Genomic DNA, 27,296 nt, shown 5'->3' on the forward strand with positions numbered 1-27,296 from the left:
TATACAGACATACATACATACATACATACATACATACATACATACATACATACATACATACATACATACATACATACATACATACACAACCACACACACACACACACACACATACACGCACGCACGCACGCATACATACATACATACACACACACACACATACACACACACACATACATACATACATACATACATAGTATACATACATACATACATACATACATACATACATACATACATACATACATACATACGCACACATACATATACATACATACATACATACATACATACATACATACATAGTATACATACATACATACATACATACATACATACATACATACATACGCACACATACATATACATACATACATACATACATACATACATATACATACATACATATACATACATACATACATACATACATACATACATACATACATATACATACATACATACATACATACATACTATGCATGCATGCACACACACACACACACACACACACACACACACACACACACACACACATACATACACACTGCCTAATTGTGTAATCTGCCACATACAAGAATACTTTTAGTGCAGGTTTATCTTAGTTTCTCAACAGCTGGCTTTCCACTGTAGTAGCTCTTCCAAGAATACTAACTACAGCTTGTCAATTATGCTTTGTTTTTACCTTAGTTTGTCAATAGCTGGCTTTCCACTGTAGTAGCTATTCCAAGTATACTACAGCTTGTCAATTACACTTCGAAATTTCAACTGATGATGTCACATGTCTTACAGCAGAAAAGTATCAAAATGGGGGTCACTGAAAGGTCACACGAATGCTTTCTCTGGCTTGATCATTTCATGTAATATTCAGGGAATCTACTTTGTGTAACTCTCTATAGAATACATTGATTTATAGCCACAGTAAATATTTAATAACAAAATAATCATATACCGACTCACAGTATATATTTTGTGCATGTGTGTAGAAGGGGGGGGGGGGGGAGATTCTTTAATGGAATGAATATTGTATATTATGGGCATTTTATTTGTATTTGTAGAGTGATGAAGTGTGAGTGGGCAGGTGTCCTCAAATCTACTTCATATGGGTATTTCAATTGTGTGTGTGTGTGCGTGCATGTGTGTGTGTGTGGGGGGGGAAGGCAGTTGTCCTCATGGAGTGGGCAATGGCATTTTATTTGTGTGTGTGTGTGTGTGTGTTTGAGTCTGGGAGGGTTCTTATTGGATGGAATGGATATTTTATAATATTAAATATTACCAGTATTTTATTTGCGTGTGTGGGGAAGGGGTGTCATTCAATGCAATGATTATTTTCAAATACTGAATATCATAAGTACTGAATGGGAGGGGGGAGGAAGGTAGGGAGGAAGGAAGGTTGTCATTTGAAGGATTGGATGTTTTGATAGATACTGTTCACGAGAGTGATTACATATATGTGACCTGTTACCTGTACCTTCTATTTAAAGCCCTACAAATCACATATATCAATTCTGTAAAGATATTATTGTGTTGTGTAACATTGATGATACTCATACTATAACTAGGTGGTCACTTATGATAATCATATTTTTTGCCAAAAATCATACAAAAAACAATGATTTCTCTTTTTTAAAACACAATTTAGACAAGAAAATGACAATTTTTATTTTCAATATATTTTTTGATTGGTATTATTGTATGGCATGAAGTTGGGTGACAAAAGCTAACAAAAATACAAACACACAATTAACACAGACATAGACATGTATAAACATTGGTATATAGACAGAATCAGAATCAGACAAACAGACAGACAGACAGACAGACAGACACACATACTCAGAATCAGACAGGCAGGCAGACAGACAGACACAGACATACTCAGAATCAGACAGACAGACAGACAGACAGGCAGACAGACACAGACAGACAGACACACATACACACAGACATATTCAGAATCAGACATAGGCAGGCACACACTTAGACATACTCAGAATCAGACAGACAGACAGACAGACAGACAGAGACAGACAGATACATACAAACAGACATACTCAGAATCAGACAGACAGACAGACATGCATACACACAGACACACAATCAGAATCAGACAGACAGACAGACAGACAGACAGACAGACAGACAGACATGCATACACACAGACACACAATCAGAATCAAACAGAAAGACAGACATATTCACAGAATCTGACATGGACTAGACATACTGAGAATCAGACAGACAGACAGACAGACAGACAGACTGCCAGACAGACACTTTTAATTCCATGTTACATGTAAGTGACTATATATATATATATATATATACATATATTGAACAAATCCATCATTATTAAGTTGTGTAGGATTTAGAATTCAACGTAGTGAAATGTTAGCATCTGTTACTGAAAAAAGAATTGAATTCTTCTTGTTAATATGGCCATCAAATCAGTGCCAGTATTATGTATGGATCATGGCCTACTTACCATAGAAGGTGACGAATTATGAACTCCTCAAAGCCATGGTTAGCTTTTGTATCAAACTGGATTTGCAGTTTAATCTTGACAAACTGTGCACTGGCACTATTAGTAACACACACATAGCAACAATGAAAACACAAATTTGACAAGTTTCATAATTCTAAGTATAAGGGTGGATATGTTTTATATTTCTAAACAATGACCATAAAGGCTGTTGAACAGCACGTGTACTACTACTGATTTTGCAGCTGTTTACAAAACAGATAACGTAATATTGACCAGAATAGTTTATAAATTAAAACTACCAATGAACGTTTTCTGACATGTCAAATATCATTTTGATTATTAAGCTATTATATATATGCATGGCTGATTTTATAACAGCTTGTACAGCTTGGAGAATATATGCACACCAATAAGCAAAAAAATGTCAACGCTCTACCAACATATTTACTATATTTAAATTCATTATATTTTAACATTTAAATATTAGATTTACGATAAAATTTTGACATCAATTAATTTGTATGAATCTTTTACATGATTCTTGTCCAAAAGAAATTGCAACGTGATGAATTTTTTTTAGAAAACTAATCAAATATTTTTACTTTTAGACATCTTTTAATACTACATTAAATTCATAATATTTTAAGATTCAAATATTAGATTCATGATAAAATTTGACATCAATTATTTTGAAATAGTATGAATCTTTTACACGATTCTTGTCCAAAATAAATGTAACGTGATGAATTTTTTTAGAAAATTCATTAAATATTGTTACTTTTGGACAATTTGGAAACTGCTCAATTGGTATGAATCTTTCGTTATTATAGTCTAAAATAAATAAATATGTGATATGACAAAGTTTGAACGATAAAATTTTGACAACAATCAATTGATATGAAACTTTTCTGTTATAAAAGTATAAAATAAATATCTGATGTCACAAAAATTAAAAAAAAATTAAATGTGATTATTTTTAGGGTAAAATTTTGATACAACTTTAGTCATAAGAATATTTTCAATGATTACAGTTCAAAATCTGTGACGTACCACAAATTTTTTTTGAGAAAACGCATTTTGTTGTGAACAGAGATTGTAAGAAAGTGATTGATACAAAACAGGTTCAATGTACTTTTAACATCAGATCTCAATACTGATAAGCAAATATTGAAATAAATGTCAATAATTTGTGTCTGGTATCACTTGCACTGGTACTATTAGAGTAAACTTTGTGTGTATGTATATGTTTACATTAGTCTCCACACTTCTAAATCTGTTTACACAAAGAGTTTGTTTTTCGGATATGCTGTCAATACCTTGTGTAACATAATAAACTAAACTGATATGGCAATTTTAGTTAATGTCATATCACTTTTTGTCCATTCAAATATTTTTTAGCTGCATCTGTTTTCAAATTATTCTGTCACTAAATTCTGTCAAGAAACAATGAGTAATCTTCATTTTTTTATGACATATTCCTGATATGACAATATATATATATATATACCACACATATGAATATGAGTGTTTCGCTGGAGAGAACAGTGCTCGATGCAAATATTACTGGCAGAGCATTATAGATTTAATTAAAAGAATAAGGATGTAATAAGTCGTTACTCAGAGTTTCACGATTGTTGCAATCATCGGACGACTATTGGTATAGTTCTATGAAGTCCCAGTTGAAACTGTTTTGTAATTTTATATATATATAATTATATATATATATATAATAAAGATTGTGGTACAGACCCTTTGTAAAGATGAATTTAAGATTACATGTGTATAAAGACAACAGACACTTAGTTGTTAAAGTTAGTGGTCATCCAATAAACCAACATATATTTTGTTTAAAAGTCAGTGGTCATGTGCAATCTGATGAAAATCTCATGTAGTGAACTTGGTGTGATGATTTACCACTCTTTCCTACTTTTATTGTTGCTTGTTCTTTTTTGTTCTGTGAGCGCCTTGTACCTAGTACATCTGACACAATACCATAGGAGTTCTCTCGTACAAAACACATGTAGGACAGGTTGTTCATGTTCCCATTTGCATTAAGACATTTCGTTTTGAGGGGTTGGGGGGTTGGGTTGGGTTTAAACTAAAACAAAGAAATTACGTTTCTTATGCGTCAGTTTTAAAATGACACAGCCCTAAGTAAAATTCATTTTATTTGTTGACAAACACAAGGTATAGTGTAGTGATCATTATCTTCTGACAAGTTGCCACCACCATATTCTATTTGTTTTATTTGTACAGTACCAGGGTTAATTTGTGGAAAAACTTGTGAAAAAATCATGTCAATTTCTGCTCAGCAACTAAAACATGTCTGTGTATACCTCTAATTATTGGCTAAATTATTGTAGCACGCTATTTCTGAGGCTCATGTGAGTGAAACACATGACTGTTTGCTTGAAGTCTATCAATCTATAATTCTTTTAGCTCACATAATTCCTTCCTTAAAATGTACTTTTGTTCTGAACTTTTTTCACCTTTGCCACCAATATTTTGCACTACAAATTGTATTTTTATGTAACTTTTTAGCACATAGCTACATAATTTCAGGTGGAGTTGGAAACGTAATATTTAATTAATTCAATTCTGAAAACTGCTGTAGTCATATTAGTATATATATATTTTTGTGATCAGTTGCAAATTTACCATAAAATTCATTTTCTTCTAACATTTCTTAGTAAAATCAAGAAATTTACATTGAATTTGACATTTTTAAATTCTAGAGCTTAGATTCTGTAAAATTCAAATTTTTTTCTCTCATATACACATTTTTCCTCTTTCTTTTTATTTTATCCATAACCGATACATATATATACTTCCCCTGAAACCATGAACGATATAAACGTCTAAATACATTTAATGTAGTCCATAACTAATCAACAATGCTTTCTGTATAAAGCAGAGCTAATGTTTCGCAAGTAATCTTAAATTTCAATTAAAACATTTTCCTTCTGGTGTCGTCCATTTTGCCTCCAGTGATTAAATCCTGGTCTATCTTTGCAACTAAGAGGAGTGTTGTTAGATTTCATCTTTCTGTACTCTAGTAATATTTAAATATATGAAGAGGTCAAAGGTGACAGGTCAAAGTTGACAAATCTATTTTACCAATAACCAGATCTTTTTCTGTCTTTAACATTCAAATATTTGATTACAATTTGATATTTATTACACTGGCCACAAGATAACACAAAAAATATATTTTCACCAAATTTGATTTTAGAATTGTGAGGATCCTAACGAGCTCTCTCAGTCATTCTATTAGAACTTTGAAAGCGGCTTAATGGATCGATGTGACGGTTATTTCAACGACCTAATAAAACAATTGCATGACTATATTGAATATTAATATTTAGTATTATATTAATTAACTGTCAATCAAATTTGGTAATGCTAAGTTTTAATTCAATTATATGTACGTAATATAGTACAGAGACAGACCGACCGACAAACTGACAGACATATAAATGTAGACTACAGGAGAAATAGATTACCAAGATGCACGCACATATCCACAAGCAAATACACATATGCAGACACACACACACACACACACACACACACACACACACACACACACACACAGGCAATTGGACAGGCAGACAGAAAAATACTCAAAGACCTTGACATGGATTCTGTTGTTGCACCTGCTGCATACTGGTCTAAAATTAGATGAAAAAACATCCCTTGCTGACAGTTCATACAGTGAAATGAACTTAAAGCACTGGGTAAAACATGGTGTAGTAACACTCAAACAAACAAACAGAGAGAGAGAGATAGAGAGAGGTAAAGAGACAGAGAGAGAGACAGCGAGAAAGAGAGAGAGACAGTGAGACATGTACAAATAAACATACCAGCAAACTGGTGTATGGTGGACAGTGACACAAGGATACAAAGATAGAGACAGACAGACAGACAGACAGACAGACAGACAGACAGGCAGGCAGGCAGGCAGGCAGGCAAACAAACAGAGACACAAGCATGGTGACTGACAGACTGGTAGGATAGATAGAATGACACAAGGATACAAGATGGAAACACCCAAGGCAGACAGAAAGATAAGGATACAAGTACAGCCAGAAAGAGCGAGACAAACACACTGAGACAGAGAGAGAGAGAGACACACACACATATACATATATATATATATATATATATATATATATAGACAAGACAAGCAAATCATACACATACAGTTTAATATAGGGAAATTATATGTGTTGATAAAGGCAAACCGTTCTGCATCAATATAGCACATTTACTCATTATGTATTCGAGTCAGGTACCATGTTATAGCACAGTCAGCATGGTAGACATAGAAAAGGGGACTTGATTGTGATTGATGCGACAAAGACACGTTGGTTGCGATGATTGCACGACGGCAGTAACTACGATACTTTGATTGGCAATCCCTACGTTATCTCACTATACTCCCACTCACAAACAACTCACTCACTCTTCATTTGGTATGATATACGAAGCTCTTCAAACTCCCCTCGTTTTCAACACTGCTAATTTTTACCACAATCACCACAACAACTTGTCAATCTGTCAAGGCTGAATAGAAATCACACCGCAGCTAAAGGAGAGAGACTTTGGCAAATCATGGTTGAAATTCACACCTAAGATTTCCCATTTACGTAAGAAAAAACGTAACATAATTGAAAGAAATCAGTATTGTTTGTAAATATTTATGACATCAATATAAAGCAGGAAATTTTATGTCGGTTGCGATTACAAGTCCTGGATCGTGAAAATCAAGCAATTGGCTACGATTGAAATCACCTGTCTTGACTGCTACAAGTAATTTGTTACATCTAACAGCAAAGATTTAGACATTCTACGAAGCACACATGACGAACCCCAAACTAAGAATTCCATAATCTTGGGGTCTGACAAATTACGTTGACTGCAAACTAACTTTTGTCATATCTATGTCAATTATATTTATCCAAATCATTGGATTATTCACTGAGGAATATTTGATTATATATTTTTTTTCATTGCATGTACCTGTTCACGTCTAATTCACTAATTTTTGATCTGATATATATTACACTTTAGGTAAAATGTTATCATGTTTAAAATGTTGACAAATTAAGATACTGGTGTAAGATTGGATATACCCATGTGCTCACAAGCAGAAACGTGACATATTGACAGTCAATAGCAAAATGTGACTAAAACACATTACCTTGACGACCTCTTCAGCAATTAGTGGAATATTGGTGAGATGAAAATCACTTAATTACAACTATGATTTCTCTGCTAAATGTAACTCCTGGCAGTGTGACACTTACATAGATTAATGCCTGGCTTTCACAAATATACACATTTATAAATTGTGCCATCTTGCATTGTATGTGGTGCAGTTTGTGGTGTCATTTCATTGGTTCTGGGTTCTGTGTGAGGTGGGTGTTAGTTGCTTGTCAAACGAGGGTCTGATTTCTATTCTAATTCACATAGCACTCTAATTGGATTAATGTGTCCCTCCCTATAAAATGGACACATCAATCTGGACTCTACCATTCTATATGGGTAGCGATTAATATGTCCCTCCCTATAAAATAGACTATAAATCTGGACTCTACCATTCTAAATAGGTATGGATTTATGTGTCCCTCCCTATAAAATGGACACATCAATCTGGACTCTACCAATGGACATATCAATCTGGATGTGACCATTCTAAATAGGTACAGATTTATATACTCTTCCGCATAAAATGGACACTTCAATTTGGACTCTGTTATTCTACATGGTTACAGATTTCCATTCATGTATCCTAGTCCAACAACATACACTATCAATCTGGCCCGTCCCATTCTAAATGGGTAGATATTTTAGTTAATGTGTCCCTCTCATAGACATTAATCATACACAATACTATTCTACACGGATTTGAATTTCCAGCAATTTGTTAGTCTGTTTAAAATTAAACACGTTAACCTCAACTTTACTTATCTCGCTGCTGTATCAATTTCTGTCAATACCACGTCAAACTTACTCTACATGACAAGTTATTTGTACCCCCTACAAAATTATGGTCTGGCTGTTCAGTTATTATGCCTGGATGATTTTCTACCAAAGTTTAAACTTTTCTGAACAATTTGAGAATTTCACATTTACGATTGAAGGACATTTCATTTTCTAAGTTATTCAATTTAACCCAGCCTTATAGGTAAATTTTAGGCAAAAATTTATCCGATGATTTTCAAGAACCAGAGTGACTGAGTATGGAACAAGTATACCAACGCCCCTATACAAAGAATGGTACTGCTAATTCAGGAACTAAGGGTGGGGGTGGGGGGGTAATACACTAGTATACTAACACCCATATACAAAGAATGGTACTTCTACTTCAGAAACTAAGGGCGGGGGGGGGGGGGGAATAAACTAGTATATTGACACCCCTATACAAAGAATAGTACTTCTAATTCAGAAATTAATAGGAAAATTACTTTCGTGCGTAAATATTTCATTTTTTCATTTCAGTAGATATTTGACAAAAATCTATAGCGTATGAGACAGAGGTCACATCAGGTCATACCTTACAATTATTTTCACTCTCAAAGTTATGGATATTTATTTTACTATATTGTAGACAAGTTTGTACTATCTATTAACAATTACATACATGGGGATGACATACACAAGAAATCAGGCCGGTGACAAATTGAAAGCGAAAAAGCACTTTCTAACCACGCAATTACATATATTAAAGGTAAACATAAACTTCAAAATTCTGAAGTGATTATCTACGTCTGTTTACCAAGAGTATATGTCTTTATTTGAATAATGTTGCATTTTACAGCCAATTAGATGATCACATTAAATTGATATCGGTCATCAAGAGAAGACGACACAACTTGAATAATAAAGTATACGTCTTTAGGGTTTACCAATATATGCAAAACATCAAAACAGAGTGCTAGACTTCTGAACCACACTATATCAAAACAGCAGTCAGCAGTACAAACCATTCTCTGATTAATAAGCATATACAACCTGCCAAACTTATCAATTTCCTTGCAATCTCTTCCTACAACCAAACCAACCAATCAGTTTCCTTGCAATCTCTTCCTACAACAAAACCAACCAATCAGTTTCCTTGCAATCTCTTCCTATATCCAAACCAACCAATCAGTTCCTTGGAATCTCTTCCTATAACCAAACCAACCAATCAGTTTCCTTGCAATCTCTTCCTATAACCAAACCAACCAATTAGTTCCCTTGCAATCTCTTCCTACAACCAACCAACCAACCAACCAACCAACCAACCAATCAGTTTCCTTGGAATCTTGCCTACAACAAAACCAGCCAATCAGTTTCCTTGCAGTCTTTTCCTACAACCACACCAACCAATCAGCTTTCTTTGATGATGGGATATCTAAAAGTAGTTCAAGCTGACTCTCATACTGAGACCATCAAAACATAAATACTGGCAAGGGTGATAAAGGTACGTCTACATATAGTTTAAGCTGACACTTATAGAGAGAGAGACTCATATTCCACGTGATTGGGTCCAAATATTCAATTCTCTTATCCAGGATTTTAAAACTGTATTTTCAGAAGTGAATGTTTCATTCCCAATGTAAAGTATATTGCACAATCTGTATAAACGATGTGCTGAGGTTTAACATGTCTCAATTGGACAGGGAACATTAAGAGTACGAAAGGATTTAGATTGTCGACTGTCGTTGAATGAAATCATAGGTTGTGAGACTGTTGGACGAGAAACGTGGGTTACAAGGATAGGCAAAGTAATCAGCACACAAATTTCATCTCTGGATGTCCTCATTTATTGATTAGTGAATTTCATGTGGGGGAAGAATGGCCATCTTAGTAATCTCCATATGACCTCAAGCACTAGCCCATTATACAGAGTACACTTTGAAATGAGTGGGGAGGGATTGAATAGTGGTGAAATATTCCACAAAACTGACATCTATGAGTCAACTGACATTTCATTGAAATATAATTCTATCACACAGGATTTCTTTGTGATCTGATGATGGCAATCTATAAGGGGTATAACAACGTTGCTAAACAAGTATGTAACTTTACCGTGAAACAAGTATGTAACTTTACCGTGTGGTCTACAAGAAACAATATCACAATACACATAATTACTACACTTGTATTTTTTCAGTAAATATAACATGATGACATCATTAACTAATTATGTCCTCGGAGGTGGAGATTTTTTTTATTGATGGGGATATTAACCATGCCCAAACCCACTAAATAATCCAAAAAGAAAATGATATCCAGACACAGATACAAAAGAGTTGGAAAACTAACTAAAAGGTCACTGGATGGTGATAAGTTAGAAAGAATATCAAGAAGTCTTTTTAATGTTATTATCTGTTATAAACAGAAATTTACTCAGGAAAATATGAATATTTCCGGATATTGAGATAATTTGATATTCAGACAATGCTGGCTAAATAAATATTTCCTGATTCAGTGAATGCAAACATGATATTGAGAATCAAATTAACCGTTTCGAGTTGTATGAAGTAGCTCACTGTTTTTCAGACCTGACATCCCTATCGCACATCACAAGTTAGTTTAGTCCATGCATTGTTTATGAGTCAGAGTTATTCTATTCTGAAGGAAAACAACACAAAGGGGTTGGAGGCTTGATACATTATTTTTAAAGACATAATTTAGTACAGAAGTTTTGAAAAAGGAAATGATTTGAATAATCATATTGAGTTCAGAAGTAATATTTTATATATATACACTAACAAATTACAAAATAATCTCAGCGACACTTTTTAGTGTTTGCTATTTGAAAAGGTTTGACAAAACTCTACAATTTATCTTGTTGAATACCAATCACTCACCCAAAGTCAGACCTGTACTCAAGTCCCCCCCCCCCCCCATCCCAACAATACCACATTCCCAAGACCCTGTTAGTCCTGCAACCCCTACCTCCTCTATATCATGGTCCCCTACCCACCAGCTAGCCAGTTGAGAATGATATTAATTTTCATACATCTATCACTCTGTATATGTAACTTTGTTGTTGAACTTCTAGTAAACAATGACTCATCGTGAAATATGTTGAAATATGTCAAAAAACAAGACTCAAACTGACATTTCCTCAGTGTATTAATTAAACTCTAACTAATAATTTGTAAACAGTTCTTTTTCAATAGCGTGACTCAAGCTGTGTCAACAAGTATTTCACTTTACAGGAAAACAAGTTTATAAATCATCACATTCAATACGACAATGGCGTTGTAGAACATCTGACTTATACCAACTCCATGTTAATAGATTTCAGAAACAATCATATCAGTTGATAGCTGCTATGGAGATTTATCAAGGTTGCTAGGCATTTCAATAATAATGTTGTAATTTTCTATGACATCAATTACTTTTTTTTGCAAAACCAAACAGACTTCATTTCCATGGTTGATTTAGTTTACTACCGCGGTTGCTAAGGACTTTCTGCATCACTAACCTTTTCACCACTGATTCCTGCTATTGCCAATGCGCAAGCACTAGAGAAATAAATTCTATGGTCAATCAGTAGTCACACTTGTTGCAAAGTATAATACCACGGTAGCAGTCTTTGTGGGTGTAGTCATGGTTACTAGGGATTTTGGTATGTTTGGAATATTCAATTCATGTATGTTTGGAAAGATATATAAGTTAGGCAGTTGCTATGGGTGCTGTCATGGTTGCTAGGGTTTAGTGTCTACTTTGGAATACTCAGAATTGTTTGGTCAAAGAAAATGTAAGTTCAGTAGTTGCTATGGGTGAAGTCCAGGTTGCTAGCAGTTTGGTCTCTGTTTTGGAATTCATGTACAGTACTTATTTCAGACTTGTTTGGTCAAAGAAATGTAAGTTCAGCAGTTGCTATGGGTGCAATCATGGTTGCTAGGTCTTTCATAGTGACATTATGGATTTTGATTTTCTGCCGTCTTCTGTAACTTACAATTTGACAATCTGGACATCAAACTTTTACTAAAAACTCACATCATAAGTTGTGCTAAAAATGTGTAAAAAAATGCTTCATTTCCATCCAAACTGCTGGTTTGATATCCACAAACTATTGTACACACAAACAGAAATTTGTAAATTTAGAAGCAAGTCAATATTCGAACACCCATTGAAGCAAATTTTCCTGATGTAATACAAAGAGAGCATTTTCAAATAAATCTCCCATTTTGAAAAAAAATAATTACATTCTTTAAAGTTCTCTTTGCCATTCTATTTTACTTTTAATCATTTAAACTCAGTTCCTTATTTGAGATGAGTAAGATGAGCTCACCAACCATCTCCAAAATGTCTATCTTTTTTCCAAACAAAAAGATGTACATACTCATCCCAGAAAACCTCTACATTTCCACTGGAGATTTGCGTATTAGTCATACTTTAAATAACTGCCTTATAAGATTGTAACACTGTGCTTTGTCACATCAATCAATCTTCTATTTAATTTGTATCAGCCTTTGTGAAATTACTTGTCTCATCGCCTGTAATAATTTGACAATATGTACATCAACTTACTGAAGTGGATGGCAAAAAATTCTATTAAGTCGACTTCTTTAAGCAGCTTATTACTTGTGACTTTAAGCATTTCACTGACAGCAATGTGGATTGTTAATTTTCTAAACATTCTGGCTACGAACAGTGACAGAACTTCAGAAGAGTGGCATACTTGGGGTATTTGCCTGAGCTGTTGCAGTGTTTTCTACAGTAAGTACTTTCATGAGTATATAGTGAGTGAAAGTGTGGCAGAAAACACTGCAAGCAAGTGAGCAAATCCCCCTGAGTACCCACTGGCACGCATGTAACATCATGGAGCGCATACGTTTATCCGAAACAGCAAATTTCTGTAAAAAATCATACCGTGGAATTTACGCTGTCCTGTTCTACAAAATAGTCTCGCTACAAAACTAAAGCAGTTTCAAATAAACAACTCCTGTTTGATTTACAACAACATTCATGTAAACCGTATTGCCACGTTATGGCCAATATGATTACCTCGTTCTAAAACGTCTCTGCCATATGTTTTTTTCTATAGTTTAGGTGATTTATTTATTTGCAATAAAAAACTGAAATGATAGTGTATGCACCAAAAGTATTACCATTGTTAACAACTTTCAAATCCATTTATAATGTACACCTTTGCTGAAATAATTGTCAAAGCAATTTTCAACTCAATAACAACAGCTCAGTTCAATGTAGTTGTCATAATTTGGGTATTTACAGCGCCAACCTAAAGTACGATGGATTTTAACTGATCCTTTTTTTTCAAACCTGTGGTCTCACAAGGCCTTATGGTAGAAGGGGAAGTATCATTTACATTTCAGGAGTCTCTAAAATACATATATGTAGGTCTCCTACAATAAATATTGTATCTAACAAAATATTTATCTGCATTACAATATTAGACAATATGACAGCCATATCTTTTGAGTTATTGGCGTTTGTTTCCGGGTTGTTCTGGGAATGAGTACTCTTCATATATTGCTGCTGCTTTTATTGTTTCAAGAGTGAACACCTTTTCCAACATCTTACCCAGTACCATATAGTAGTTAATGTTTAAATCTTGTGGTTTACAAAATAGCACCAATGAATCAAAGATCTTATTTCAAGACTTGTATCAAGAGCATGTCCATGTTACATGCACATACAAGGGCTTGGAATTAACAGTACTCCCATGTCCACAGACTACAAATTCTTATCATGGGACTACCATAATTTGCAGCTGGTAGCCGCCACACACGCTACCACTAATTCTGCGATGATTTAACCTTTTCACCACCAATTGCCCCCTGGGAATGTTTGTTCTCCACCACCCCCCTCACTGACCACCAGGTGAGAGTGAGTGTTATGTAATCAAATTGATATAAAAAATACTTAGAGTTGCTCATTTTTAAAAAATGAGGTATCATTTCATTGGAAAATAAATTCTCTACATCACACTTGCAAATACATGCATTCAAATTCCACAAACACAACCGAAATATGAATTAAAGTAATAAAATATGAATAAAACAAACAGGAGTCGTTTATTTATTGACATATCACAAATTAACAAAATATTTGTATTACAAATAAAATTCAAAATACCAACATTTATGTTCCTACAAAACGTCTCTTTACTGGTTAAATTGTCAAAATTGGCGAAAATTTGGCAGAAAATGACATTTTGAGTCTGAAATTGGTAGTCCACTAGGACTACCAAAGTTAAATTTGAACCCTCATACCCAAAGTCAACAAAGGCAGCTCAAGAAATAGACACCTACATTCCTATACCAGATAGAAGACTCACATAAAGGAACTTTAATATCATTGTCGGTGTGACCGACAGAAAACTCAAAATTCATTGTCTACATTACACATGTATGAGAAGCAAACTGTCACAGATTTGTGAATGTCTGCAACCTCAGGCTGCATTCTGTAGGAGTAAATGATGTATGCATCGTAACCCACTCATGCAACCATGACGACAAAACACCTCCACTCCAGATCTTTATACTTATGATAGCCAGGTCAAGGGTCATTGCTATGGATACTACTACCTTGGAGGTAGTGGGGTTCAGATGTTCACCTTTTTTTACTTTAGCCGGCAGAATATACACCCACAAAACTGAATAAGTCAGAAAATCTTTTAAAAATTCAACCTACATAAGTGATCAAGTATTCCATAATCTTACCTTTCATATAGTCACTTTGATTCTACTATTTCAGAGTTTGGAACCACGACAAACTATGTTAACCTGGGTTTTCTGTACGATATTCAAACAATAAGTTAATTACATTTTGTGCTATTAATACAAACCATACAATGTTCCTTAATTTAAATAAGAAATCAGGCTTAGCCATGTAGTAAGAAATAACAATGCACTTTTAGAACAACCATTCAGGATGAACCTTGTAACAACCATTCAGGATGAAACCTTGTAACAACCAATCAGAATGAACCTTAAAACAACCAATCAGAATGGACCTTATAACAACCAATGAGAATGAACCTTGTAAAAACCAATCAGGATGAACCTTGTAACAACCAATCAGGATGAACCTTATAAATGTAGCGCTCAAAGATAAACATTACATCAATTGATCATGATGAATGTTCAAACAACCAATCTGAAGGAACCTTGTGGCAACCAATCAGGATCAACCACATTAATATACTGATCACGATAAACTTCGTAACAACCGATCTGGATGAGTATTGGAACAGCCAACCAGAATAAAGCTTGTGTCAACCAATCAGGATGAACCTTGTAACAACCAATCAGAATGCACCTAGTGATTACTTCCTGTGTAATGTATAAACTAGATAAGAATATCTCACATTTCATAACTTTTTTTTAGAACAAATTGGACAAAGGAATTTTCTGTTGATGTGACAAATACGCAAAAAATATTGACATTTACATAAAGGAAATTAATGTGTAGATTTGAGTTTTGATACTAATTGTGTGATATCTTGATATAAGATCTACCCAACTGTGGCTACTGATATATAGATATGGTTAGTAATGCCAAGAATTTTATTCACTTTAACCTTTGATAATAAATTCAAAATAATGGCTTGTTATGTGACAGAGAAATAAAATTTGATCTATACAGAGGCAATGTATGCTGACATTTCTGTATCTAGGTACATGTATACCACTATTGCAGTATATTGGGGGACATGTACGCTGATACTGCCCTATCTAATGGTCATGTATGGCGACACTGCCGTATCTAGGGTCATGTATGCCAATGTTTCTGTCTTTAGGGTCATGTATGCCAATGTTTCTGTATTTAGGGTCATGTATGGCGACACTGCCGTATCTAGGGTCATGTATGCCAATGTTTCTGTATTTAGGGTCATGTATGGCGACACTGCCGTATCTAGGGTCATGTATGCCAATGTTTCTGTCTTTAGGGTCATGTATGCCAATGTTTCTGTATTTAGGGTCATGTATGGCGACACTGCCGTATCTAGGGTCATGTATGCCAATGTTTCTGTCTTTAGGGTCATGTATGCCAATGTTTCTGTATTTAGGGTCATGTATGGCGACACTGCCGTATCTAGGGTCATGTATGCCAATGTTTCTGTCTTTAGGGTCATGTATGCCAATGTTTCTGTATTTAGGGTCATGTATGCCAATGTTTCTGTATTTAGGGTCATGTATGCCAATGTTTCTGTATTTAGGGTCGTGTATGCCGACATTGCCATATCTAGGGGTCATGTATGCCGACATTTCTGTATTTTGGGTCATGTATGCCAATATTTCTGTATTTTGGGTCATGTATGCTGACATTGCCATATTTACTTTAGGGTCATGTATGCTGACATGGCCATATCTGGGGGCCATGCAATAATATAACAAGTGTTATAGCAAAGGGTTGTAAGTAGATAAAATTCTATCTGGTTTCCCAAGCTATTTTACTTAGGTTTTCAAAACAAAATTATGGTTACCATGGTTATCACACCTTAGCAGAAATGACACATAACTTCTATTAGTTCTTCAACAAAACAAACACCTTAGAGAGGATCGCACAAGTTCAAGAAATGAACTTTGTTCATTTAAGTCAAAACCCCTTCCCTAAACAAACATTCACAAGTGTCGCATCGGCATACTTATATATGATGTAAACCATGATGAAAATTATAGCGGTCACACCACTACAATTGTAATGTAAAAACATGATAGTAAACACATTACAATACTACCAGAAACCTACTAGCACTGTATATCACATTAGAAGCAAATTTCAATAAACTTATGAACATCTTAGTAGTAAATACAGAATCATTGAAGGTATGAAGTTCTTGAAATTTGGTTAGAATTACAAAAGTGAAGTTCAACAATCGCACTGACGCCAGACCCCCTCTCCCTATATAAATAAAGTTCATTTACTGAGCTTGTGTGACATGTTTGTACGACCGTCCCTTACAGATTTGATTTCATTTCCTGTTATCATAGATAATTACTACCAATCATGCAATATATCCTCTTTTACAACTAACACCTTTGTTTGACTAAATTTATTTCATTTCAACCCTCTCTCTATTATTAACTAATTACTAACTTTTATATGAACAACTTAAATAAGCTGTCCAATTTTACTTTACAACATTACTACTTTCCACTTTTGGTCCATTTCTTAATTTTTGTAAACATTTTTTTTTTACAGAGAATATTTTTGAAAATTTATTACCACCAAAAGATCTTTGTTGTTTTGGCTGTCAGTTTTTCCATGCTCAGATTAAGTCACCATGGCAACATTGATTTTCATACAGCCCATCAAGTACAGTTATGAAATTTTGAAGAAATACCACCCTTTCCCAGTTACCATTTCGATTTAATTTTAAACTTAAACATTTAAATGCCAACATTTCACTTGGAACTTAAAACACATCAAAATACCCGTCAAGTTTAACAAATCAAGTATTTTCACTACTTTTTGCTAAAACGACAGGAATTCTTGATTCACAAGTTGTTGTTTTTTACAAAAGAACTACTCAAGCAATACATGACATATTTGGCACGCCAAGAAACAAAGAAAGAAAAATGACTTTACATAGTAAATCAGGCGAGGGCTTGATTTTATGGACAACACCTGCGCAGCATAGATGCAGACAGTTTATGTACCATATCTACACATCAGTATTATTGGGGGGGGGGGGGATGGGTGTCTGAAAAGAATGAATGGGGGAGGGGGTAAATAAGTAATAATTGCACCTACACATCACTATTGATGTTAAGTGGGGGGGGGGGGGGGAGTGTTCCTCTAACCCAATTTGAAATCACTGATGCACACAATTTTTAGTGACACACCAAGATTTGATGTTCCCCTATCTCTTACTATGTGTGCCACAAGAAATGCTAGTTTTTATCATTTTCACCCACAGCAACAAATTTGGCTATCACTTAGAGGGCACACCAGTGGGGGGGGGGGATCTGAGCAGTTTGATGTAAAACTATTTATTTTCACTTTAGTGTTGGGTGGGGGCAGTAGGATTATCTGAGCAGCAGTTTGATGTACAACTACAGTCTGTGTTGTTTGGTAGAGGGGAGGGAGGTTGTGTGTGTCTGAGAATAGTGCCTTAAAGGGGCACAAGCTGAGTTTACACCTGTTGGGACGTATTTTATGCAGCATATTTATAAGGTACTCACAGTATTGTGCTTCCTGGAGCATACTAAACCATCACTTGCAACCTCATGACAAACTCATGTATGAATGACAGGTGATAAAAATTACACTTATATTGACAATATCTTTTCATAATGCAATCAATTAGTATACTTAGATTTCCTATAAATGTTGGTTCATGATCTTCCATGCTCACTGCAGAGCTCGATTTTTTTTTCTTCAAGCAATGTGAAGGCTCCTAATTTTGTTTATTTCCCATAATGCTTCACCCCATCAATTTCCCATAATGCTTCACCCCATCACCGAAATGTACAACACGCCTGTTAAGCCAGATGTGGTGATATAAAAAATATGAAGCGCCTAATTTTATTTCCCATAATGCTTCACCCCATCTATTTCCCATAATGCTTTGGCAAAAATAATTTTCTGGGTGATTCCCAACACAGAGGAAATACGATAAAATCAAATCAGACTTACCTTTGTTCCTCTTTAACAAAATTTTTCCAACCAGTCTTTTCGTTTACATATGTCGTATAGTTTCTTATGGTTTGTCACCATCACACATAAACTTATAGAATATTTGATCTTGAAATGTCACTATCAACAAAACAGAAAAAAGAGAACATTTTTTAGAATTTCGCTACTTTATTCACAGATCAATCTTTACAATATTTTGACAATATGTTAAAAAATAACTCATGAATTTTAATTTTGATCAAAAAATTGTAGTGAATCTAAAGTCCAACAAACAATGGAGGCTGTATATAATGTTACATGTGTTGACATTTAGTCATTTGGTGAGACTGGCTTGACCTTTGAACTGAAGTGAACTTTGACATAGTTAATAATTTGGCAACTATTCTATTCCTGTGAGCATTGTTTTAGGTGTCATGTGACTGAACACACCTTGTTTTACAAATTATTTACATACATACACACACCTTAAATCAATAGAAGGGGTGAAAAAATTACATCATTAACTTCTTGCAAATTGTTTGGCTATCAATGCCTTTGAAAAGATTTTTGAAAAAGAACAAATTGTGTACAGAGAAAAAGTGGATTTTAGGTATGGTACCACAGGTTGTGACTGATAAATTAGAAAGGTTATTGACCTAGACCTCAACTTAATAGAGAAGATATTGCCAAAGTCGAAGGGTTATACAGCATAAAGTAGCTCTCAGTGTATACTGTGCACCAATTGTTAATTTATTGTATTTTATTTGAATTAAGTTGTATAACCTGTAGTCAACTTTATCAAAGCCAAACCAATACATAGGTGTATCAATCACAGCAAAATAACCCCCCCCCCCACAACAAAATGCACATATTACCATGTATATAGTATGTACAATAAACTGCCAATCACAGTAAAATACCCCACCCACCCACCTTCCTCAACCACCACACCATAGTGTACATATTACAGTGTTATATAGTATGTACAATAAACTGTCAATTATAGCAATTTACTACATGTAAAGGAGAGTGTGAAAGGGGAAGGACAAACTGAAAGGGCAAGGAAGAAATGTAACGAGAGGGAACAATTGTGAAGCGGGGATGCGAAAAGAGGGTGTGCAAGGGGAGGGAAAAATTGTGCAAAGGGAAGGAAGAGAGAAAAGAAAAGGGAGGGACGAAATGTGAAAGGGGTGGAAAGAAAATGTGAAAGGTGAGGGAAGCAGTTTGAGGAGTGATGCAAAGGAGGGGGGAGTAGTACAAGAAAAACAAAGGAAATATAAGAAAAGGATGGAAACATTGTGAAATAACAATTTTTTATGACTTAGAATCACAGCTGTCTGACAACAACGAAATGTAGACTATTGTACTGGTTTAACCATAGTGTTCATTTATTGACACTGGGTGATCTATCTCCTCATATTTGACTGTAAGTCTATCGTTCCATTACTTTGATTGATAGACCATAAGACCTGTCTAAATATCACAATCAAAGTCACCTTGGTAAATAAGAATTTAGATCTGTCTCTCTCCTGTCTTCTTCTCTATGACCGTCTTTACATCACAGTAATTCTCACCATGAAATGTACATGGTAAATGCAGATAATAATAATCCCCAAATTTTTAAATATTGGCTAGAAGTGCCTGAGACATATTCTGAGAAATCCATGCAGTGTTGACTCGATGACAAGTCAATTACTTGCATGTTGGTGATCAGACTCTTTGCCACCTGAGTCCTGCAGTAATTGCATTCAATTCTGTTATACAGAATCCCATCTTGCGGTTAATTGTTAACTGAACGGTTGCCATGACAACGGTACAATAGTTACATTGTTGACAAACTAGTGAGTTAGGATCAGCTGAAGCTTCATCACGACATTACAATATTGGTATCGTTCTCCACGGACTCAAAAATGAAAGGCACAAATTTTTTTACAGAAATTGACAATAATTGTGACATGTTTGTATACTACCATATTCATAAAAATAATCTGGACATATAACCGCTATTCTTTGACACTGAAAGGAAATGGAAAGTTCATGCTTGGCTAACTTTCAATTAGGAAAAGCTGAATAATTATTATTAGTATGTTCCAGGTCAGCAATGTCTTTTAGTCAATATGGCCGGGTTATCTATTTCTATACAAAGACAACATTTATTACATTGTCATGACAACTGCATTTTAATCATCATTTTTACATATATTTGAATATAAAATTTGTCTTTATATCTAAATGATAACTTAAATGAAATAATACTGTTAAGTGTGAAAATACTAGTATGTAAATACCAGACAAAGTAATATTATTTTTTTTACAGTCATTGACAAATACAGAAATATATTTACTGTAGAAGTTTATGTGAAAAGGTTGCTGTACTATTACAAGATGTATTGGGGTGCATTCCACTGATCCAGTAAGGTACTGATGCAGTAAGATTTATTCCACTGAGGCAGTAAGGTTGACAGCACTGATGCAGTAAGGTTTACAACACTGATGCAGTAGGGATTACTCTACTGATGCAGTGGGGTTAATAACACTGATGCACTAAGATTTATTCCATTGATGCAGTAAGGTTTACAACACTGATGCAGTAAGGTAGACAGCACTGATGCAGCAAGGTTGACAGCACTGATGCAGCAAATTTGACAGCACTGATGCACACTGAGGCAGTAAGGTTGACAGCACTGATGCAGTAAGGTTTACAACACTCACACCGAGGGGTTTACAGCACTGATGGAGTGGGGTTAATGACACTGATGCAGTGAAGTTTGCACTGCTGAAGCAGTGACACACCACTACAATTTTTGTAGTCTTGCTGCTAGACGTTCAGGCTTTCCTTCGATACTATAAGCGAACGAAGTTCACAGTGAGGGCTTGCCCGAACAGTCTAGCAAATGTCATTTTCAAACCAGACCATGACCAAACCAGACATGGGCCATGTATGCATATATATACTTTAATATATTCAATCTCTGCATGCAGATGTTAACAAACACATGTTATGTCATTACTATGTCTTATCGGTTTATGGTAATTGTGAGTTTGATGAGTGTAGACGTTGTCATTCACACATTTTAGTTAAAGCATTGGTGGTTATTTTTACAAGCCCCTCCTTAAGATGAATATGCATGAAAATTTAGCTATTGTCCTGTTTGTGCTTGTCGCTAATGTGGTTCTCTGATTGGCAGTTATTTATATCCTGATGACATTTGCTAGACCTTGGATGTTCCATCCTCGATAGCGATTTTCGGTGGTGTGTCGTATTTTATCGGAAGAACATCCGAGGTCTAGCAGATAGACTACAATTTTTGCTACTATTGCAGTGGTATGTCTCTGACACTGTGCACTATAAAACCACTAATACTAACCATACATCCTACAGCACTGCATTAAATCTATCTATTAACTTAAAGGGAATTCTACCAACTTATCTGGTTATGTTAAACACATCAGTGATACAGCTTGATAGATAAGAAATCTAATCAAAACATACTGAAACATATGTCTAAACATGTACAGGTCAATTAATCAGTCATTCACAGTTTATCAAGTAGTGAAATCTATGTGTGCTCATATTAGCACTAGTTAATACAAGTGTAATGTGTGCTGATAATTAGCAATAGTTAATATGTGTGCTGATAATTAGCGATAGTTAATAAAAGTGTAATGTGTGCTGATAATTAGCAATATTTATGTGCTGATAATTAGCGAGAGTTTGTATCTCTAATTACTTATAAGGTTGATATGTATCCAACTATCAAAATTGACACATTGTGTTATACAAGGTACAACTGCCGACATCAGACCGTGCACGAACAGAACCTGTTACAAACAGGGCAAGTAAACAATTGAATTGGATTAATAACACTTGGCACAGCATGTTGGAATTACAGAGACTTGTATTACACACCATGGTTTGATAAGAACAGTTTTATGGCCTCTTTATGTGTACATGAAATGCCAGGGGAACTGGAAATTTGAACTGAACTATTATGTAAAGTGGCCATAAAACTGTTCTTATCAAATGATAGAATGTAATACAAGTCTCTGTATTTGCAATATATGCTGTGCCAAGTGTTATTAATCCGATTCAGTTGTTTACTTTCCCTGTTTGTAACAGGTTCCGTTTGTCCACGTCTGATGTTGGCAGTTGTATTGCATGTTCAGCTCATCCAACAAATATTGCCATAGTTACTACATATTCATATTTCGTTTCTGGTTTATTTCTAATTCCTTTTAAACATTTAATGATTAAGAAATTTATCTAATGTCTATAGATCTAATTGTTTACTGTTCCAGAATATATCCATCAATTGCAATATGTTTATAGTATGATAAATAAATAGTTACTTTCAGGTTTTATTTTGAATTTCTTTCAGCCTTCTTCAAAGTATTTATCTAAAAATACCGCCAATGCCGTTGTAGCACAACTGTAGTTTTTAAAAATGTTTATCCATATGCTAGTCTATGCTAACAATAGGTGTTTATTTGCTGAATAACTATCCAGTTGCCTATCCAACCATGTTGCTATCTTTACGATAAATGCTATCATTTGGCTGTTGCTATGGGCGTGGTCATGGTTGCTAGGGTATTTGCATACATTTTTTGAATGTTTACTCACTTGCTTACCAGATGATGTTGTTATTTGACCAAAATATACTGTCATTTGGTTGTTGCTAAAGGGTGTGGTCATGGTTGCTAGGGCTAATTTTGTCAAAATGTTTTTAAGAAAATCTGCAGAATAACAGTTTCAGAAACATCTTGCCAAGTTTCAGACTAATTGACCAAGTACTTTTTGAGATATAAGTTTTTGACTAAAAATGAAAATTTTTACACTTAATTTGCATATCACTCATGGAATCATGGTATGCTTAATATTTCTTCGTCCATACATCCCTAGATACATTCCCATTAAATTTCAGCCCAATCTGCTCAGTAGTTTTAGAATTATAGATTTTTAACCAAAAAGACACATTTTTAGCCCTAATTTGCATATCACTGATGGAATCATCCCGTCATGAACAAATCTTACTTTACACCCCCTTAAGAATGTTCCCACCAAATTTCGCACCAATCTGCCCAGTAGTTTCTGAGTTTAAGTTTTTTGACCAAAAATCACATTTTTTGACCCAAATCACACACCTGTGATGCTATCATTTTGATTTGAACAATTTCCCAACTAGACACCAAAAGTAATGGACCCACCAAATATCGTGGCAATCGGTTCAGCGGTTTTTGACTTTAAGTTGTTTACACACACACACACACACACACACATCCACACACACACACACACAGACAGACAGACGCCGGGCGATCCCTATAGCACTACTGAACAAGTTCAGTTGTGCTAATTATTTCATACTCTGTGTAAAAGTCTTAATCAAATGCAAATTACAGTACAGTACAGTACAGTACAGTACAGTACAGGAAAGTACAGTACAGGAAAGTACAGTACAGGAAAGTATGGGACATAACAGGACAATATAGTATAGTATAGTATAGTATAGTACAGTATAGTATAGTATGTACAGTATATTGATATTTAGTTTCCACTTTTATCTTAATTTCTTACACATCTATTTGTCCCTATACTGTAGTCTCTCTGTACAATTTATCCATCCTGTGTAACACTTCATTTCACAATATAGTCATAATCATATACTGTTTATTTTTATTTCAATTTTGTTTATCATTTCAAATCATTAATTAATTTTTTACTATTACTGTTGGATTTATACAACATCTGTAATCCCCTACAATATTTATTTCTTCAGTAACTTGGTATTTACAATAATTTCTAGTTTACTTGTCATTAAAAATTGCATCATTTTTTCATAATTTCTTTATCTTTCATTAAATATTTCATCATTTTTTAAACATAAATGTCCCAGATTGGTTGCAATCCAATTTTTGACCTTCATATTTCATTTTTTTTAGATCAAATTGCAACCTATACTGTCAAAATTTAATTTACATTTAAATTCATGGTTTGTTATTCTAAGAGATTTTTTTATTTTCTTCTTAAGATAAAATCAAGGTCAAATACTTGTTATGAAGTATTCCTATTGTATGTCTTCACTAACCAGTAACATTTAGAACAAACTCATAATTTTAATAAATACTACACTTTACAAGTTTTCTTCTGTTGTGTTACTGATGTGAAATTTCTTTTATAAAAGAGTTTGCTATCAAGTTTGTTGAGAATTTATCTTTTAATTGAAAAACAGTAACATTTTTTGAAATTTTGACTTTTTATAACTTACACAATAAAATACAGACCAAGGACTTTGTGTATTATTAAACATCTATATTAGTAAATTGTTGTGAAAATAAATTCTATACTAAAAATAAAATATTATATAATAGAATTCATTAAGACCTCACATAAAACGTACATTTGGAGTTTGAAAATAACTACATGGTCAGAATGTTTATGTATCTTATTTTCACAATTATAAATGTTTGTTTCTGATAACATGACTTCAGAAAATAGGGTAGGTGGGTCGGGATTTTATTTTATTTTATTTTGTTCAAATTACTTCGACCTACTCACAAGTCAGTCGTTGGTCACAATACTTCCATAACAGTGCAATTGGTGTAAAAGAAGTAAATGAAGATAATTATGTGATTCAGAAGTAGATAAACGCAATATGCAGACTGTAGTGTTATAGGCTAAAATGACATCGTTTTTCTCTGAAATATGATTTTTAAAAAGTAACCAACGATACTTTGGCAAGAAAATCTACAGGGAAATAGAAGTAAATTGTCATAATTTTACCTTCTTGCATGTTAAAAATGTTTAGGGTCGGTCGGTAGCTTAAACCAAGGTAGGTCAGGTTATTGGAAAGACACTTTTTATTTGGTCTAAATGTTATGTTTTGATTATACACTGTATTATGAAAACAAATAAAACAACATCATTAAAATAATAAAATGTATTGCTTTAAGAAATAAAATATTGTTTATATTGGCATATCACATTAGAAACAAAAATACATGAAGTGGTGTACAAGTTTTCTTAGTTTTCAATATATATATTCAATCAATATTTACCTATCCAGGATGTACAGTTTTATTTACTTTTATTTCATTTTACTTTATTTCATTCCTTTTTTCATTTAATTCAATTTAATTTAATTTAATTTAATTTAATTTATCTTTTTTAAATAACAACTGGAACTTTGATATTTTCAAGAATTATTACCTTATCCTGGTCTCCAGTTTAAATGGCAAATCATTATTACCTATGTCTGCTATTTGGAGGGGTAGGTGAGAAAAAGTATTTTGGATATGGGTAGATTGACAATGCATTTATTACAGCTAAAATTAATCATTTTCTGCAAAATAAGTTCAGTTAAAGACATTTTTCCAGCAATTTTCAAGAACATACGAACTCTGATATTTTTCTTCTAGACACAAAATAGTGGGCAGCTTAATGAAGTAGAAAAGGGTTTTTGTTATAGTTTCAAAAAAGAACACGATGAAAATGTGACAGTTGAACATCTTCTGCCATCTCCTGTTGCTAAAATTGATTAGATAATTACTGTACCCGCCTACTTAGTCAATCTTTGATCCTACATGAAAACATCTCTTAAGGTATTTAAATTAAGATGGAATTTTTGTAGCCATAAGGCTCAAACAACATTCACACCAAACAGGGTGAGAAGATTTCAATAACTATACTAAATTTAAAGATACCCTTCTTTCTTCCTTATTTCAATAAAGCTCTCGCCTGTCCCCCTTCAATTAAAAAAATTTTCCCTCTAACTTACTCCCAGTCACAAGCCCCTCCTCTGTCCTCTCCCCATCAATTCACGATATCTCCTACCTTCCTTTACTTTGCATCAAACCTACCACCATCTCCTACCACCATCTCCCCCCACCCCTCAATTGAAAGTTTCTCTTCTCCCTCTTGCTTCAATTCAGATATTCTCCCCTCTTGCCTACTTCCAAGTTCCAGTCAAAGCACCCTCTCTTATTTCCCCCTTCAATTAACAAATACATTCCCATTTCTTCCTTGCTTCTATATCCAAAGACAGTCTCCCAATTTCCGTACTAATGACCAAAAATGACAAGATTTGGTATGACAATATCATTACACATACCATTACATGTATATCATACAATTTACAGATCACTTTTTTATTTTGCATGAATGTTTATTTTTTTAAAATTTTTACGATTGTCTAAACTGTATAACAGAAAACTTATATCA

The 27,296-nt window shown here is 34.1% G+C and overlaps 1 protein-coding gene across 1 annotated transcript in view; it reads right to left on the minus strand.

Annotated features, from left to right (window-relative positions):
- LOC144452562 (zinc finger MIZ domain-containing protein 1-like) overlaps positions 1 to 27,296 on the minus strand; it is a 127,907-nt gene that overhangs the window by 67,942 nt on the left and 32,669 nt on the right. Inside the window, exon 2 of the mRNA XM_078143667.1 lies at positions 19,100 to 19,219. The gene's annotated coding sequence lies outside the window, so the exon portion shown is untranslated. The remainder of the gene's footprint in view (positions 1 to 19,099; positions 19,220 to 27,296) is intronic.

The sequence above is a fragment of the Glandiceps talaboti genome, chromosome 22 (genome assembly GCF_964340395.1).
Source record: "Glandiceps talaboti chromosome 22, keGlaTala1.1, whole genome shotgun sequence".
In the NCBI taxonomy this organism is placed as follows: domain Eukaryota; kingdom Metazoa; phylum Hemichordata; class Enteropneusta; family Spengelidae; genus Glandiceps; species Glandiceps talaboti.